The sequence below is a fragment of the Pteropus vampyrus genome, unplaced genomic scaffold (assembly GCF_000151845.1).
Source record: "Pteropus vampyrus isolate Shadow unplaced genomic scaffold, Pvam_2.0 Scaffold609, whole genome shotgun sequence".
NCBI lineage: Eukaryota > Metazoa > Chordata > Mammalia > Chiroptera > Pteropodidae > Pteropus > Pteropus vampyrus.
In genome coordinates, this window is record NW_011889390.1 from 412,935 (window position 1) to 429,008 (window position 16,074).

The window sequence follows — 16,074 nt, forward strand, 5'->3', positions numbered from 1 at the left end:
AGATTGGCTGACCTCTCAACGATACTACTATATCACCTTTATTGCAACCATCATGATACTCCAGTAGTTACAATCAGGAGAAACGGATATAAATTATGGGGAAAAGAATCTTACATTTGTAAATTTAGGCCAGGGTGAAATGAGTTCCTAGTGATGCCATTCCTCTGCATCACCAACTAGTGCAGGGTATAAGCAACCGTGACTAAGGTGGGAGAGGTTCACATTGGGGGCAAATAACAAGCCATTTATTACACATCTGTCTTAATATATTAAAATTATTCACCTTTATTACTGAATATAAGTTTACAATAGTATATAAATAAACCGTTGCAAACCAACTGTATGGTCCATGAACAAAACACAGATTATAAACATTTTAGAAGCAATCTGGGTCTGTCAAAAATGATCTTCCTGCGCCCTTTTACATGGGTGTTAACACTGAGGCTAATTAGTAAACATGGATGTACAATAATTTTATTCACTTAGAGTAAATTATCTGTACTTTTATCAGATATCTCTGAAAGCTTCTTTATTTCAACCACATAAAATAGTATTCATGATTCCAACTCTGGCTACTATTAAGACACATCAGAATTTTAATGGACCACTATCTTATTTTTCTAAGAGAAATTAGTAAAACTAGTAAAAATGCAGAATGTTCCTGTGTTTTACAATAAGGCAAAAATTGATGCCCTGAACACCTACTTCATGATGACTTACATCAATATTCTAAATCAAGCACATCAATGTCTCTATTTTGATTTTCTTCATATGTTGTACATCACAGTGCCTTCAATCTTTTTTTTTTTTTGGCTTTATTGAAATGTAACAGAAAATTAGTTGCTCATATTTACACTGTACAATTCAATGAACGTTTTTCTTCAATTATAGTTGGCCTGCAATAATGTACTAGTTTCAGATGTACAGCATAGTGATCAAAGATCCACATAACTGGCAAAGTGATCACCCCTCTAACTCTAGTACCCTTCTTCCCCTTACATATTTATTACAATATTAAACATCTTCCCCCATGGTACATTCTACATTTCCATGTTTATTCTGCAACTATCCATTTGTACCTCTTAATGCTTTTGCCTTTTTATTGCTGTCCCCCTAACCCCCCTTCTGTCTAGTAGCCCTAAAAATATTCTCTGTATCTATACGTTTATTTCTGCTTTTGTTGTGGTTGATTTTGTTCTTTAGATTTCACATGTACATGAAATAATGCGATATTTATCTTTTTCTATCCAACACATTTCATTCAGCTCAATACCCTCTAGGTCCATCAAGGCAATATCCTTTTCCCCTTCTTTTTAGTCTGTGTGTGTCTTTTAATCTGAAGTGAGTCTCTTCTGGCAGCTTATGTAGGAAGCTTGTTTTCTTATTCATTTAGCCACTCTATCTTTTGATTGGAGCACTTAATTCTTTTCTATTTGAGGTATTTGTTGATAGGAATGTAGTTATTACCATTCTTTATTCCTGTTTTTGATACATGATTTTCCTCTTAAAGAAGTCCCTCCAACATTTCCTGTAATACTGGCTTGATGTTGATGAATTCCTTTAGCTTATTTTTGTCTGGGAAGCTCTTTATCTGTCCTTCAACTCTAAATGATAGTTTTGCTGGACAAAATATTCTCGGTTGTAGATCCCGGGTTTTCATCACTTTGAATATTTTGTGCCAAACCCTTCTGTCCTGCACGGTTTCTATTGAGAAATCAGCTGCCAGTCTTATGGGTGCTCCCTTGTAGGTAACTAACTGCTTTTCTCTTGCTTCTTTTAAGATTCTCTCTTTGTAGAATTTAACCTTCGGCATTTTAATTATGATGTGTCTTTGTGTAGGCCTCTTTGGATTTCTCTTTCTTGGGACTCTCTGAGCTTCCTGGGGTTCTAGGTCTATTTCGTTCCCCAGGTGAGGGAAATTTTCCATCATTATTTCTTAAAATAGCTTTTCAACATCTTTTTTTTTTTTTCCAGTACCCCTATGACGGATATTTTAAAATTTAATAGTGTCTCATAGGCTCCTTAAATTATTATTATAGTCTTGGCTTCTTTTTTCTTGCCATTCCAATTGAGTGTCCTTGGCTTTTCATCTTCTATATAGATCATTTGATCCTCTTCTTTATTCGCTTTGTTTATCCCATTTAATATACTTCTCATCTCATAATGTGTTCTTCATTTATGACTGGTTCCCTTTTATGCTTTTATACGTTCCATTTCCATTTTTATGTTTTTTATCTCTTTGTTGAAGTTCTCACTGAATTTATTTACACTTCCCATAAGTTCATTGAGCATCTTTGTAACCAGTGTTTTGAACTCTGCATCTGTTAGATTGCTTGACTTCATTTTTTCTGGATCTCTGTTCTGTTCTTTCCTATGGTTTCTGCTTCTTTGCTTTCCCATTTTGGCTGCCTTTCAGTGTCTGTTTCTGCCTACTAAGCAAAGCTCTTAAGTCTCCTGGTGTTATTAGTGCAGCTTTGTGTAGTAGATGTCCAGTGGCACTGTCCTGAGAGAGGTTCAGCTGCAGGCCAAATTTAGCCCCAGCCTGCGCCCCTCCAGGGCCACCTGTTAAGATTCAGCAAGCAATCCACATTGCTGTGCTTATAGTTGCCTCAAGAGGCCATGCCAGAAACTGAAGCCAGCTGCCACCAGTGTAAGTCTTGGAGTTGGCCCAGCAAGGAGCACCTTTGGATGTGGCTCAAGGTGGGGCTGTGAGTTGGGGGAGGCAAAATTTCAGTAAATTCTCTGGGTTGAGCAACCTCCTTATCCAGTCCAATGTCTCAGCTATGGTGGCGCTGAATCTGCACATTGGGAAGAGGGAAGGCTCAAGAGAGGAACAATGGATACCACGGCACTTTTGCAGGGGTAAGATCCTCATTTCAGGCCCTCACTCTGACAACTGAGTGTCCCCCTCTAAGTCTCTGGTGCAGCCAACCTGGCATTAGTTTCAGAGCAAGCAGAGCCATCACCATGAAAGTCTGCTCACAGACATGGCCCTTTTAAGAGGCATCTGCAGCTGCTGGCTGCTGCTGCTATGGCCTCTGTCCCACTCAGCAGCTCAGGACCAGGCAGCCTCGCATCCTCACCCTGTCCTACCTCCTCCTATTGCAGGGTGAGTTCTTATTTCCCTCCCTAGTTGTAGGGCTTATTCCTCTAGCTCCCAGTTGACTTTCCTTGCTTTTTGCTCCTTATTTCTGTCACAATTTTGATTTGGTTGCAAGAGGAATAAACAAAGCCTCTATCATCTATGCCATTTTTTTTTCACTCTCTTGTTGCATGTTTTGATTATTGATGAGTCTCCATTATTTCATTCACATTTTAATTTTTTCATTATTGGTTCTTGTATGTTATTAGAAATTTACTCATTGTGTTCTAAGTTATGTAAACTTTTCATGTGACATTGTTTATACTAATCTCTTAAAATTGTTTAAAAATTTTCTGTATCATCAGTTATATTAGTCCCTGTTTGATTTCTGATGTATTTCAATCTTCTCACTTTTCTTAGTGTACTTAGGGGTTTGCAACTTTGTTAACATACTAAAAAAAAAAACCCCAAACCTTAGTTTATTGATGTTTATATCGATTTTCTAGTCTCTCTTTTATCTTTGCTCTACTCTTTATTTCCTTCTTCTATAGAAATGTGGTTTAGTTTATCCTGTTTTTATTTGAGGTGTAAAAGTTGATTTCTGATTTGAGATTGTTCTTTTTAGTAAATACCACTTAGCGCCCCTTAGTGCTGCTATCACTACATCCTGTACACTTTAGTCTGTTGTGTTTTTATTGTTATATTTATCCGTATTTTAAAAAAATTCTCGTGTTATTCCTGTGAAGTATTGGTTAAGAAGACTTGTTTACTTTCCACATTTTGTGGATTTTTCTGTTTTTCTTCTGTTATTTATTTCTAGTGTCATTTTCTTGTGATTAGAGAAGATACTTTAGGATTGCAATTTGTAAACAGTTTTTCACTTTTGTGTTGTGGCTAACATGTGGTTGTTCATGGAGAATGTTTTATATGTGCTTGAGAAAAATGTGTTTTCATATGTGTTCGGTGAAGTGTTCTGTACACTCATCCTTCGATTTACACGAATTATTTGCTCCATGCATCTTTTTAAGGGAAAGAAAATCACATAAAAAGAGCCTACCAGTATGAAAAAGAATACTAAAGAAATAGGCCATTATGAGTCACAAAAATAATTATTTCACATGTTTTCAAAAAAAAAACTAATGAAAATTCAGCAAAAACAGTCCATTTTACTTGCTGTCGGTGTCTGTACTGTAATCTAAAGCAATCAACTTTCTCTTTTTAATTGGCACAAAGTCATTGTCATCATCGCTCTAAATATTTGGAAATACTACTTTGGAAATATTACATTATTTATGTTTATGTTTTTGGATGATGTTTTTCAAACTCCATCTTTTGCTAAGTTTTCATAAATTCTTCAATATTTACTACAACATTTTTAAAAGTCTTCAAAATTTTAAGGCTCATTGGATGTTTGGATCAATATCTAGAATTGCAGTTCCCAGTTTTGTGGCCAATTGAAGAGCTTTATAAATAATTTCTGCAGTGAATGAAACTGGTTCAAGGTTACTGCCATATTTACTGGCAGGATGGGCTTCAGATATTAAGTGAATTAATTTATTATCAGTTAATTCGTGATCACCAGTAATTCATTATTATTATCTACATTCAAATTGTCAGAGCCTTCTTGAAAATATTTTAATAAATTAATAATGGCAGTTAATTCCTCTTCAGTTGTTGGAACCATATTTCCTGGTACAACCACTTCTGGCCATATTGCTTTCCAGTAAGCATTTAAAGTTGACAGCTTTATATCACTTAAAGCTAAAGCAATATTCTTGATACAGCTTAAAATTGTGTATTTATTCCAGTCTTCTGTAAGTGATTCATTTTCTTCACAGTGATTCATTATCTTCAAGTTTATTTAAAATGCCATTAAAACTCCATTTAATATAATTAATCTTAAAGGTAGAAATAATGCCTAATCTAAAGATTGGATCAGGGAAGTTGTATTGGGTGGCAAATATACAACTTTTATACTTGGATGTTCTAAATTGTGTCAATGACCAGGTACATTATCTAAAAGTAAAAGTATTTTAAAAGGAAGACATTTTTCCTTCATATAATTTTAGCTTCCGCAGCAAAACATTTGTAAAACCAATCCTGAAAAACATCAGTAGTCACCCATGCTTTTTTAATTACCATCCAATGAACAGGAAGATCATTAATAATTGTGTATTCGTAAGTATTAGTTCTTTGTACATCAGTGAGTTAAGCCGTTGTTTTTTAGAAAGGGTAGTCACCAATAATGGAAATGAAAAAGAAAGAACTCCATAAAATGAGACCACATAAATGGGAGGAATGTTTACCGTGTATAAAAAACTTGCCTGAAAAAAATAACACGTAAATTGAGGGACAGGTGTATATATCTGTTAGACTCCATAGTTCTATGGGGTTGTCAAGTGTTCTGTTTTCTTATGGATCTTGTATTTGGTTGTTGTATCCATGACTACAACTGAACTAATGAGATTTTACACATTTACTGTACTGGTGCCTATTTCTACTTGCATTTCTGTCAATATTTACCTCATTTTTGGGGGATCTCTAACGTTATATGCACCTCTATTTATAATTGTTAGAACCTGTTGGTGAATGCTTTGGAAGAGCCCCTTTTACGTTATATGTCCTTTGCCTGTTGTCAGTTTTTGTCTTATAGTCTGTTTTATCTCATAGAATATAGCTACCCCAGCGCTCTCTAGGATATGGCTCACATGGACTGTCTCATTTCCTTCTATTATTAGTCAATCTCTATCCTTCGATCTGTGAATTTTCACAGTTGCACCTCTTTGACTCTATCTCACTCAATCTGTTTTTTCCTTCTCTTCTCTTTCTGGTGTGTGCTGAGGCAGGAGCACTGGTCGGCCAAAGTGATTTTACCAAAAATGCATCTACTGTTTTCTGCTAATTAGAATGTTTGACAAAATGTTCCTGGTTAATGACAGGTTTTTCTTGAATTTCATATTTGTTCTGATTTTCAATTACTTAAGAATTTTTCAAGTGTCCACTAATGTGATAATTTTAAAAATCTTAATCTATTAAATTAATATATAAACTAATAATTCCTACAGTCTTATATATTTTTATCAGTGGAATAAACCAATACACTATCTGGCTTTTGTTAAAGCCTGTATATAAATGTAAATGGATAAAATTGAATTTTTTATTTCAAAAAGTATTTTATAAAAACCAACATTACGGACACATAACTTGCTCAAAAATACCTGGCGTGGATCTGTCAAAACATTTCACCTGAATTGATTTTACACATCTCTCCGCATTCTGAGTGAAGATAAGAACTGTCACTGTTTCCCCTTGCTGAAATGTGTTTCCTTTCAGGGACTATTGTCACTCAACGATGTGTTCATAGAATTCCCTCAGGAGGAGTGGGAATACCTGGCCCCCACTCAGCGGGCCTTGTACAGGGAGGTGATGTTGGACAGCTACTGGAGCCTGTTCTTCCTGGGTGAGGATGACTTCCTTTAAGAGTCAAGATCTGCCCTTAGCATCTCTTCCTTTTCCCTGGGTGCTTCTTGAGAGCACCTGCCTTGTGTGACTGAGATCGAAGCTTCATTTACTAGGACATGAAAAGGCTTCATAAGGTGGCATCAGGACTTCAACCTCACCCTTTTGCAGATGATCTGCCCACTTTGTGATACTTAAGGGGCCATTCAAGAGCTTAGCTGTTTATAAAGCCCTGTGGCAAACTTAAAATATCTACTTCTTTGTTTTCTATTCCCACATATTGATTGAGTAGTTTTTGGACACAAGCTTGGTATCTGCGTATGATACTAGTCCCTACGCACAGAAGGAGGCGAGGAGTTGATGGATTTATGAACTATGTTTCTTGAGCCACCTGTACTACTATCATTCCTCAGTTGACCAGAGATCATGGATTCTGGCAGAACTACAGGTCTTCATGCTGCTTTCTTCTTATGTGCAGGAATTTCTGTTCCTGATCTGTATATTGTCTCCATTTTGGAGCAAGGGAAAGCACTCTGGACTCTGGAGAGCGACTTGAAAATGGCACAAAAACCAAATCGGTGGGAACATGTCAAAGATGTGAACACAGGTAAGAGCTCGGAAAGGGAGAGAGGAGGCTGCAGCCTTCATAGTGTTTGCAAACTCGTCCCAAGCAAGAAAGTTCTGTGGGCAAACAGAATTTTATTTCTGGGGAATCCTCAAGGGAAAATTTTCTTTTCTGCAACTTACTTCTCTACCCTTTAATGTGTAAAATTTGTCTTTTCACCTTCAGTGTGGCTGCAGTTCCAACAGAGACTAAAGCAGAGTCTGTTGTGATCACAACACTCTTTTATGTGGCCCTGTGACGTCTTTGGTTCCTTGACTTGAGCATGGGGTGGTCTGTCTCAGATGGTCTCTGTGTCCCTGGTCTCTCCTTCTGGACTGGGTTCCATCAGATGCTTAATTTTCAGTCCATACAGAGCAGAGCTGACATCTTGTAGTCCTGCCTTTTGGACCCATCTTGGTGCCATTGCTGTTTCCAATGATTGGAAGGCCTGATCAGAAGAAAGGACGCACTGTCTGTCCGTTCATTCCATCAGGCACCCTAGGAACTGCATGGGGCTCTCTCCTGCCCTGTCCACCTGTTCCAGTCCCTCAGCTATTTCTTCTATTCTGCTTTTGCTTACATTTCAGAGGTATGTGTCTCAGGCAGGTGGGTAAGATCTTCTGTAACTGTTATTAGTTAACCTCTAGAGATAGTGGTTGGAGAGAGTGTCTCTTCAGTCCCCAGTTCTACATGGGGAGTGCATTTCCATCCTCCAGGCTCATAGCATGGTGTCTGTGATGGCATGCATGGTCCCCTCATGATCCTGCAGCGTCTGACCCCATTCCTTAGACTTCTGTCTCTGCGCCATGCTACCTCATCTCGGAATATAGACTCTTCGAGATTCATATTCTTTGTAATTTGTGTGGTTTCCCTCTGAACCTTGCCCATGAACTACACATTGCTGGGGTCTATACTTCACAGTCTTTTGCTGGTGTCATTCATTTTTAGGGAATGGATAACCCCTGGTGTACTCTCTTATGGAGTGAATGCCCTTGGTCATGGAAAAACTAAATAGAGATAAGTTGAATCATGTGTTGCAGTATTATCCCGCTACTCACAGAAGTAGCTCTTGGAGCTGCTTGATAGAGCAGTTAGCATGTCCCAGGACACCGACATAGAGAGTGTCATGACAGCTGGACCGATAAGTGTTTTCAGTTTATTTGTTTTTTTTCCAGTTGTGGAGTGTCAGTAAGCATCTTTCTGGAACACTGTGATCACGTGGATCACATGCACACATGTATTAAACAAAGTAGAATTTCTCCTGGGAGAACAAGTTCACAGCCTCCTGTCCTTGAGACTATTGATTAAAATGTCGTTCATGTCACAGTTCTCATCTCCCATGTGTGCTGCTATGCACACTGCCTCAGCAGGTACAGTTTTGAAGAGTCTTGTTGAGGGACCTTAGGAAGTTGAATGGTGCCTCAGTGAGGTCTACCATCATTTGTTTTTGTTTTTGTTTAAGGCACCGCTTTTTTCATCTCATTGATTCTAATGCATTATTAAATAAACTTGCAATGTGTAGGAGAATGAAATTGGTAAAGGACATTGATATATATGACAGTATTTTTTTTTAATGTGGTGGATACTGCTCACTAGCCATTTTCTCTAAATCCTAACCTTATTCCACAATGTTTTGAAAAGGTAGTTTCTTCTACTTTTTGCTTAATTTAGTACCTCACATTAAGTTACTATTTTGCCATATGAACTTATTACAGGTCTTAAATTGAGACTATCCAGTACCTTAAGACTATTTTTCAGGTCACTTTGTTAATCTCAAACATACCATTAAGTTGATTCATCAGTTATATGAGTCGTTGTTTTTTTTTATAGAATGTTTTCAGTTTTCTATCTAGAATTTGTTGAGTTTTGTGTAAATTTTACTGCATTTTCACTATTTGGTGTAAGTGTTCTTTTCTGATAATTTTTTGCCCTGTCATGAACCATCATGTTTACTTTGGTACACTGAATTAATACTTAATTTTTTCATTGTATTTTCCAGGAAACTTAGCTACTTTTTTTGCAGCTTAAAGAATTCTCCACTATTTTTTGTAGCCTTGTAATTTCTGCAAAATTTGTAAAGTCTGGGAATTGCATTCTTGAGTAAACAAATGAAGACTGTTCTGTTCCCTTCTTTCTTTCCATTTGAACTATATATACAGTGCACCTGGGCCCTGTTGTCCTCCCCCAGGTTCTCTCCTGTTGTTTTGGGGCTTTTATTTGCTGTGTATATTGCTGACCACATGTCTACACATTGACCTGGTGTCATTACTTCCTGAAGATGTTTCTGCAGGTAACTGCTGCTACTTCCGGGGCCCTTAACTATGAGTCCTTCCACGTTGTAGGTCATTTACTTCTTTTCTCCAGAAGATACTTAGTTTTCCTATTGGTAATTAGGGAGTGGGACTAGTGAATTTGGAATAAGTTCCCCTTAACTCTCATTGATTCATAATCGCAATTGTGTGTCTACTGATACCTACAGTGGGAGCTCTCTGACTTCATGTCTGTCTTTTTATTGTCATATAACTTATATTATTTTACATAATTTGTTTTTAAAGGGTTAACTGCACCATATTTAGTTGTCATTATTGTCATTAGAATACAGATTCAACTGATGACCATGAGTATTTAAAATCACTTTTCTTCCTATTTTCCTCTACTTTTAGCACCTGACAAATAGCATTCTTATTTCTGTGTCTAGCAATTTAACTATTTTATGTACTTCCTAGAAATAAAATTATGTAGTATTTGTCTTATTTGTGACTGGTTAATTTCACTTAGCATAATGTCCTCAATTATTCACATTGTAGCAAATGACTGGATAACCATCTTATTTTACACGCTGAATCATATCCATTGTATATATTTATGACATTTTGTTTGTGCAGTCATCTCTCAGTGGGCATGTGGGTTGTTTCTACCTCTGGGCTGTTGTGAATAATGCTTCGTGAACACTACGATGCCAACATCTCTTCAAGATCCTGTTGTTATTTTTTTGTATATGTCTTCACAAGTGGAGTTGCTGGGTCACATGGTGTATCCATCTGTTTTCACTCCTTTAACGGAGAACGCAAGTGGGTGGCCTATTAACAGCAGGAAATTATTTCTTTCAGTTCCAAGGCTGGAAGTCTGAGGTCAGGTTGGAAGGAGGCTCTACTCCCAGTTGCAGATGGCTGACTTCTCCTTGCCCCTTCACAGGGCAGAAGGAGGGCTGGTCTCTGGTCTCTCAAGAGGACACCGATGCTCCTCAGCAGGAATCCACCTTCATGGCTCAGTTACCTCCGACAGGCTCACTGTTGACATTTGGAGGATTTCAGTATCAAATTTTAGTGGGAAGCCCGCATTCAGTGTATAGCAGATAGTAATTCAGTGTTTAATTTTCAAGTACCTGATCTACTGAGTTCAGTAGCAGCTACAGCATTTTACCTTCCCAACAGTCATGCGTAAGAATTCCCATTATTTGCATTCTTTCCAACACTTGTTATTTCCTGCTTTTTTGGTAGTAACTGTTGTAATGGGTGTGAGGTGATATCGAGGTTGAGATGTGCATTTCCTAATGATTCGTGATACTGATCATCTCTTTATTTGTACATCACCTCTAGAGAAATATCTGCTCCCTTCCTTCACCTACTGTTTAATCGAGACTTATGGGGTATTGTTTGTGTTAAATGTGGAAGTTTATGATACTGTGATTTATGATAAGAAAGACATATGTGGTCTTTGCACCTATTTCTGACCTAGGCTCCACAGGCTTGGAATTTCCTGACTGATAAGAGCAATGGGGGGATCTCTTGTTATAACACGTGTTCTCTTATCCTCAGTTCCTGTGGTCTCTTTAGGGCTTAAAGGTGAGATGGGAGTCTTATTCATAACCAGCCCCTTTCAGTCACAGCTAGGTATATGTTAGGTGACTTTTGGAAATCCCCAATGATGAGACACTAGTTTTCAGGAGAACCAATAATAAAATTAGAGATTTGGAACTTATATTCCCATCCCCTGACCACTCGGGAGGGCAGAAAGACCAGAGATCGAGTTTCATCACTAATGGCCAGTGATTTAATCAGTCGCTCCTATGTAATGAGACTTCCCTAAATAGTCAAAAGGACAGTGGTGTGCTAGGAGGGGCTTGAAAACTTCCTACCCTTCCCCCATAGGTTGCACAATGCATGTCTTTATCTGCCTTTTGTTGCCTTTATCTGTAAAATGTCATGTGATATGTATGATTTCCAAATATTTTCTTTTTCATGAATCAAATCAGCTTTTCACTTGATTGTGTTTTTTAATTCACAGGAGTCTGTAATTTTGATGTAGTTCAATTTGTCTGTATTAACTTTCATTACCTGTGCTTTTGGTGTCATATCTGATCAATTATTGTTGAATCCAACATAAGTTATCCTCCTATGTTTTCTTCTAGGATTTTTATAGCTTTTGGTCTTATGTTTTGTTGTTTGTTTCATTTTTTGTTAATTTTTGCATTTGCTGCAAAGCAGAGATCCCCAACTTTCAAGCCGCAGACCGGTAGTGGTCTGTGGCCTGTTAGGAACTAGGCCACACAGTAGGAGGTGAGTGGCGGGCCACTGAGCAAGGATTCTTCTGTATTTACAGCCACTCTCCAGCATGAGTATCACCACCTCAGCTCCACCTCAGACATCAGGCACTAGATTCTCAGAAGCACCGGTTCCCGGTGCCAAAAAGGTTGGGGACTATGGTGTAAAGAATTGTTTTAAATTCTTTTTCTTATTTATATTTTGTTTTCTCAACATCTTTGGTTTTTCAGCAATTTGATGTTAGCTGTGGGCTTGTTCTATGGGTTCTATTTTATGTTGAGGGACTTGATTTCTCTTTTTCGTTCATTGAGGGTTCTTTTTTTTTTATCACAAAAGGCTAACCTTTCTCAAAAGTAAGCGGCATCAGTTGAGGTGATCATGTGTTGCTGTTTTTTTTGTTTGTTTGTTTGTTTTTTAAATTTATACTTTTACTGTGCAGTATTACATCAAATGATTTCTCCTGTGTGGAAACATCCTTGCATTCCAAGGACATATCTCCCTTAGTCATGGTGAATAAGCTTTTCATTGTGTTTAAACTGGTTTATGTTTTCACTCATAATTTGTTCATCAGCATTCATGTGGATTCCTATATTGTCTTCTTGCTTTGCTATTAGGACAATTCTGGTTTTTTGGAATGAGTTTGGAAGGGTTCCCTCCTCTACCATTTTTTGGGAGCTGTTTGACGAAGATTGGTGTTAGCTCTTTTTGAAAGTTGGGTACAATTTTGCAGTGACATTTTTTGTTTTGTTTTGTTTTGACTGAATGTTTTTCGATTAGTTATTTAATCTTCTTATGAGTTATAGGCATGTTCAGATTTTTTACTTCTTTATGATTCACCCTTGGTATGTGATGACTCAGAAACTATAAGTCTGCTGGCTGTGCAAAACTATTATAGTGACTATTATAGTGACTGCTTAATTAGTTGTCTTATGTTCCCAGAAATACTTATTTTTGAGATCCTGATATTTGTTATAAGGCTTTGGGATCTGTACTGCCTGGGTGGGCAGACATGGTTCAGAACATGTTGCCTAAGTCCATAGGTCCAGGTTCCAATTTTGTTTCTGTCACTGTCTATATAAATGAGGGTTACATACATAAATCCTATGAGTCTACTGCCATTATTTGAAAGTATATTGATAATTTTCCACAAGGCTTCTTAAAACACCTTAGTGCTGTTAGATGGCTTAGGATTTTGCATGTTTTCTGATGATACATAAGTTATTTTTGTTTAATAAATCAACTTTCTGGCATTTTCATTATGAGATATCCTATTGTCTGCATCGTATCCTATATTTTTATTTTGTAACATCTTCCCTCACCTTAATCAATTTTCAAAATACAGACTCTATATTACATGTATTAGGGGCCAATGACCTGCAGAGTAGAGAGCTCTGTATACATAGGGACTTGTTCTATGGATCGGCTGTTATATAGCAGTCATTTAATCCCAACAGTGAGTTTTGGCTTCTTTCTAATATTCTTCTTTATAATGTTGTGTATTTTCTTGATCTGATATTGAGAAGTCAGTGATACCCATGTAGTTTCCAGTTCTCATATGTGTGCATTTTCTAGAACAGTAGTTCTTTCTTCATTCTTAATGAAGAATGTTTATAGTTTGAGAGAGTTCAATTTCTGTAATATGGTGATCTGTTATTTACTATTGTTTTTTTCCTGTGTTCTTAGAAACCTTTTTGAATTAACTTTTATTGTGATATACAAATGGTCTTTCAGCATCTATTATGCAATACAACTAACATGCACCACTTGTTGATGTTCTCAAATGCCTGTTCTTTGTGGGTACAGATAGTTTTATAAGATATTTTAAAAAGTACTTTGTTTTTTAAAAGATGTTTTATTGACATTTTAATTTTCTCAATGATATATCTGTTGTATAATTTTAGACTGCTCTGTAGATTATTTTTTAGATTATGTTATTTTGAATTATTTACCATTACAATATATTGTCTACACTATAGCATTTATGGTCAGTATGTGTATAAAAATATTTTTTTCCTTGGTTATGAGATAGCAATATGGTTACTTACAAATGTTATGGATTTTGGAGTCATAGTAAAATTATATTTTCTTGATAGCTATAATAAGTTTGCATGATATGTTTTTATCTTAGGGTGTCTGAAACTAGACCACCCTTACGTTTATTTGAATTCCATGTGATGACTATTTTATTGTAACGAATCCTGTTTCTTTATTGTTTTAGAAGTTTGAGGGTCATGTTGGGAACTTTTATAATTGTGTTCAGTATAACTTTATTTTTGGTGTAATATTAGATTTCAACATGAAACATTTATTTAGAGGTGTATTAATAGGATAATTTTTTTGTGTGGATATCTATCTTTCATATGTGATCGAGAAATTAAAACCGCAAAATTCAGTAATACAGGGGGAGTATTCCAAACAGTGATGTTTGGAAGATGTGAAAGCCATGTAATCAAAGATATTTACTTCAGGGAAATCTGGAAACATATGCATGATTTTGCTCATCAGCAGAGAGATGATGAAAGAAATGCCTATAATACATAACAAATGTCTCACTGATAGAAAAGGTAAACATGGCAGAGATCCTACCGGAAACAAGCCTATTAAAAACAGTCTTGAACTAAGGTTTCGGTCACATCAGGCTGATATGGAGATATTCCAGACTGCAGAAAAAATTGATGAATGTAATCCAGCCAAGAAGTCTTTCAACAACACTTTCTCCATTTCTCCACTCCTGAGAGCTTTTCCTTGTGTCCAAGCCAACAGTTCTATCTATGAAAATGATTCTAGGCATCCTTCAGTACTGACAAAAGACATGAAAGCAATCAGGAAACATTCTTACAAATGTACTTAGTCTGGCAAACAGTTTAGTGTACACTCAGACCTAACTAGTCATCAGAAATCCATACTGGAGAGAAACTTTACAAATGTAATGAGTGTGGCAAGGTCTTTAGTCAGAAAGTAACACTCAGCATCAGAGAGTACATACGGGAGAGAAACCTTATAAGTGTAAAGATTTTCAGTACCAAATCAAGTCATATAAGTCATAAAATTGTTCATAATGGAGAAAGACCTTATGAATGTAATGAGTGTGCAAGATCTTTAGTGCTTGTTCTACCCTAAATAGCCATCAGTTCATTCATACTGGAGAGAGACCTTACAAATGTAGTAAGTGTGGCAAGATTTTTAGTCATAAAGTAACATTTACTCAGCATCAGAGAATAAATACTGGAGAGAAACCTTACAAATGTAATGTGTGTGGCAATGTTTTCAGTAGCAAATCAAATCATTCATGTCATCAAATCGTTCATACCGGCGAAAGACCTAACAAATGTAATGAGTGTGACAAAGTCTTTTGTGCCCATTTACACTTGACTAGACATCAGGTTATCCATAGTGGAGTGAAACCTTACGAATGACTGTGGCAAGGTCTTTAGTGAACATTCATATCTAACTAGACATCAGGTTATCCATGAGAGAGTGAAACATTACATATAATGATGACAGGCGTAAGGCTTTCGTAACATCACACCTGTGATTCATCAGAGAATCCATACTGGGGATAAACCGCTCAAGTACAATGAGTCAGGCAGAGCCTTTATTTGGTGTTTATGCCTATCTAATCACCAGGTAATCCATACTAAAGAGAAGCATTAACATGTAATGAGTATGGCAAAGCCTTTAGCATGCATTCACACCTGACTACACATCAGGTAACCCATAATAGGGAGAAAACTTATAAATATGAGAGTGGTAAACTCTTTAGTCATAGTTCACACCATGCAAGACATCTGAAAATATATGCTAGAGAAAAAATCCTTAAAAATGTATTCAGTGTGGCAAATCCTCCAACGTGAGTTCAAGCCTGTTGCCATTAGATATTCCATACTGGTGAGAAGCCTTAGAAATGTAGTGGATGTGGCAAGGCTTTTAGGTATTGTCTTAAACTCAGGATTCACCAAATAGTTTATATTTGCAAATGCACGAATATGGCCAAATTTATAATTACAGCTCACTCTTTACTAGCTATAAGAATATACATCCTGGAGAGACCACAGGATTAATGTGTAGCAAGGTGTTACCCAAAGATAAACAGTTGTAAAACATTGGAGCGATTTCTTACAGTTGCAATGAGTGCAGGAAAGCCATTAGAGTTCAAGTATTATGCCAGAACAGTGTATCCTCAGGATTCACTCAAGAATTCACTCAAATTTAATGAATGTAGAAAAAATTTGACCAATGCTCATAACCTACCACATAGTCAAGAATCTATACTAGAAATAACTGTTTCCAGTTCTCTGAGATTAACCTAAGACATTAAATCTCAGGACATGTTAAATATCAAAGGAACAAGAACATGTACAAACAGGTCATCTTTAGTGTTCATA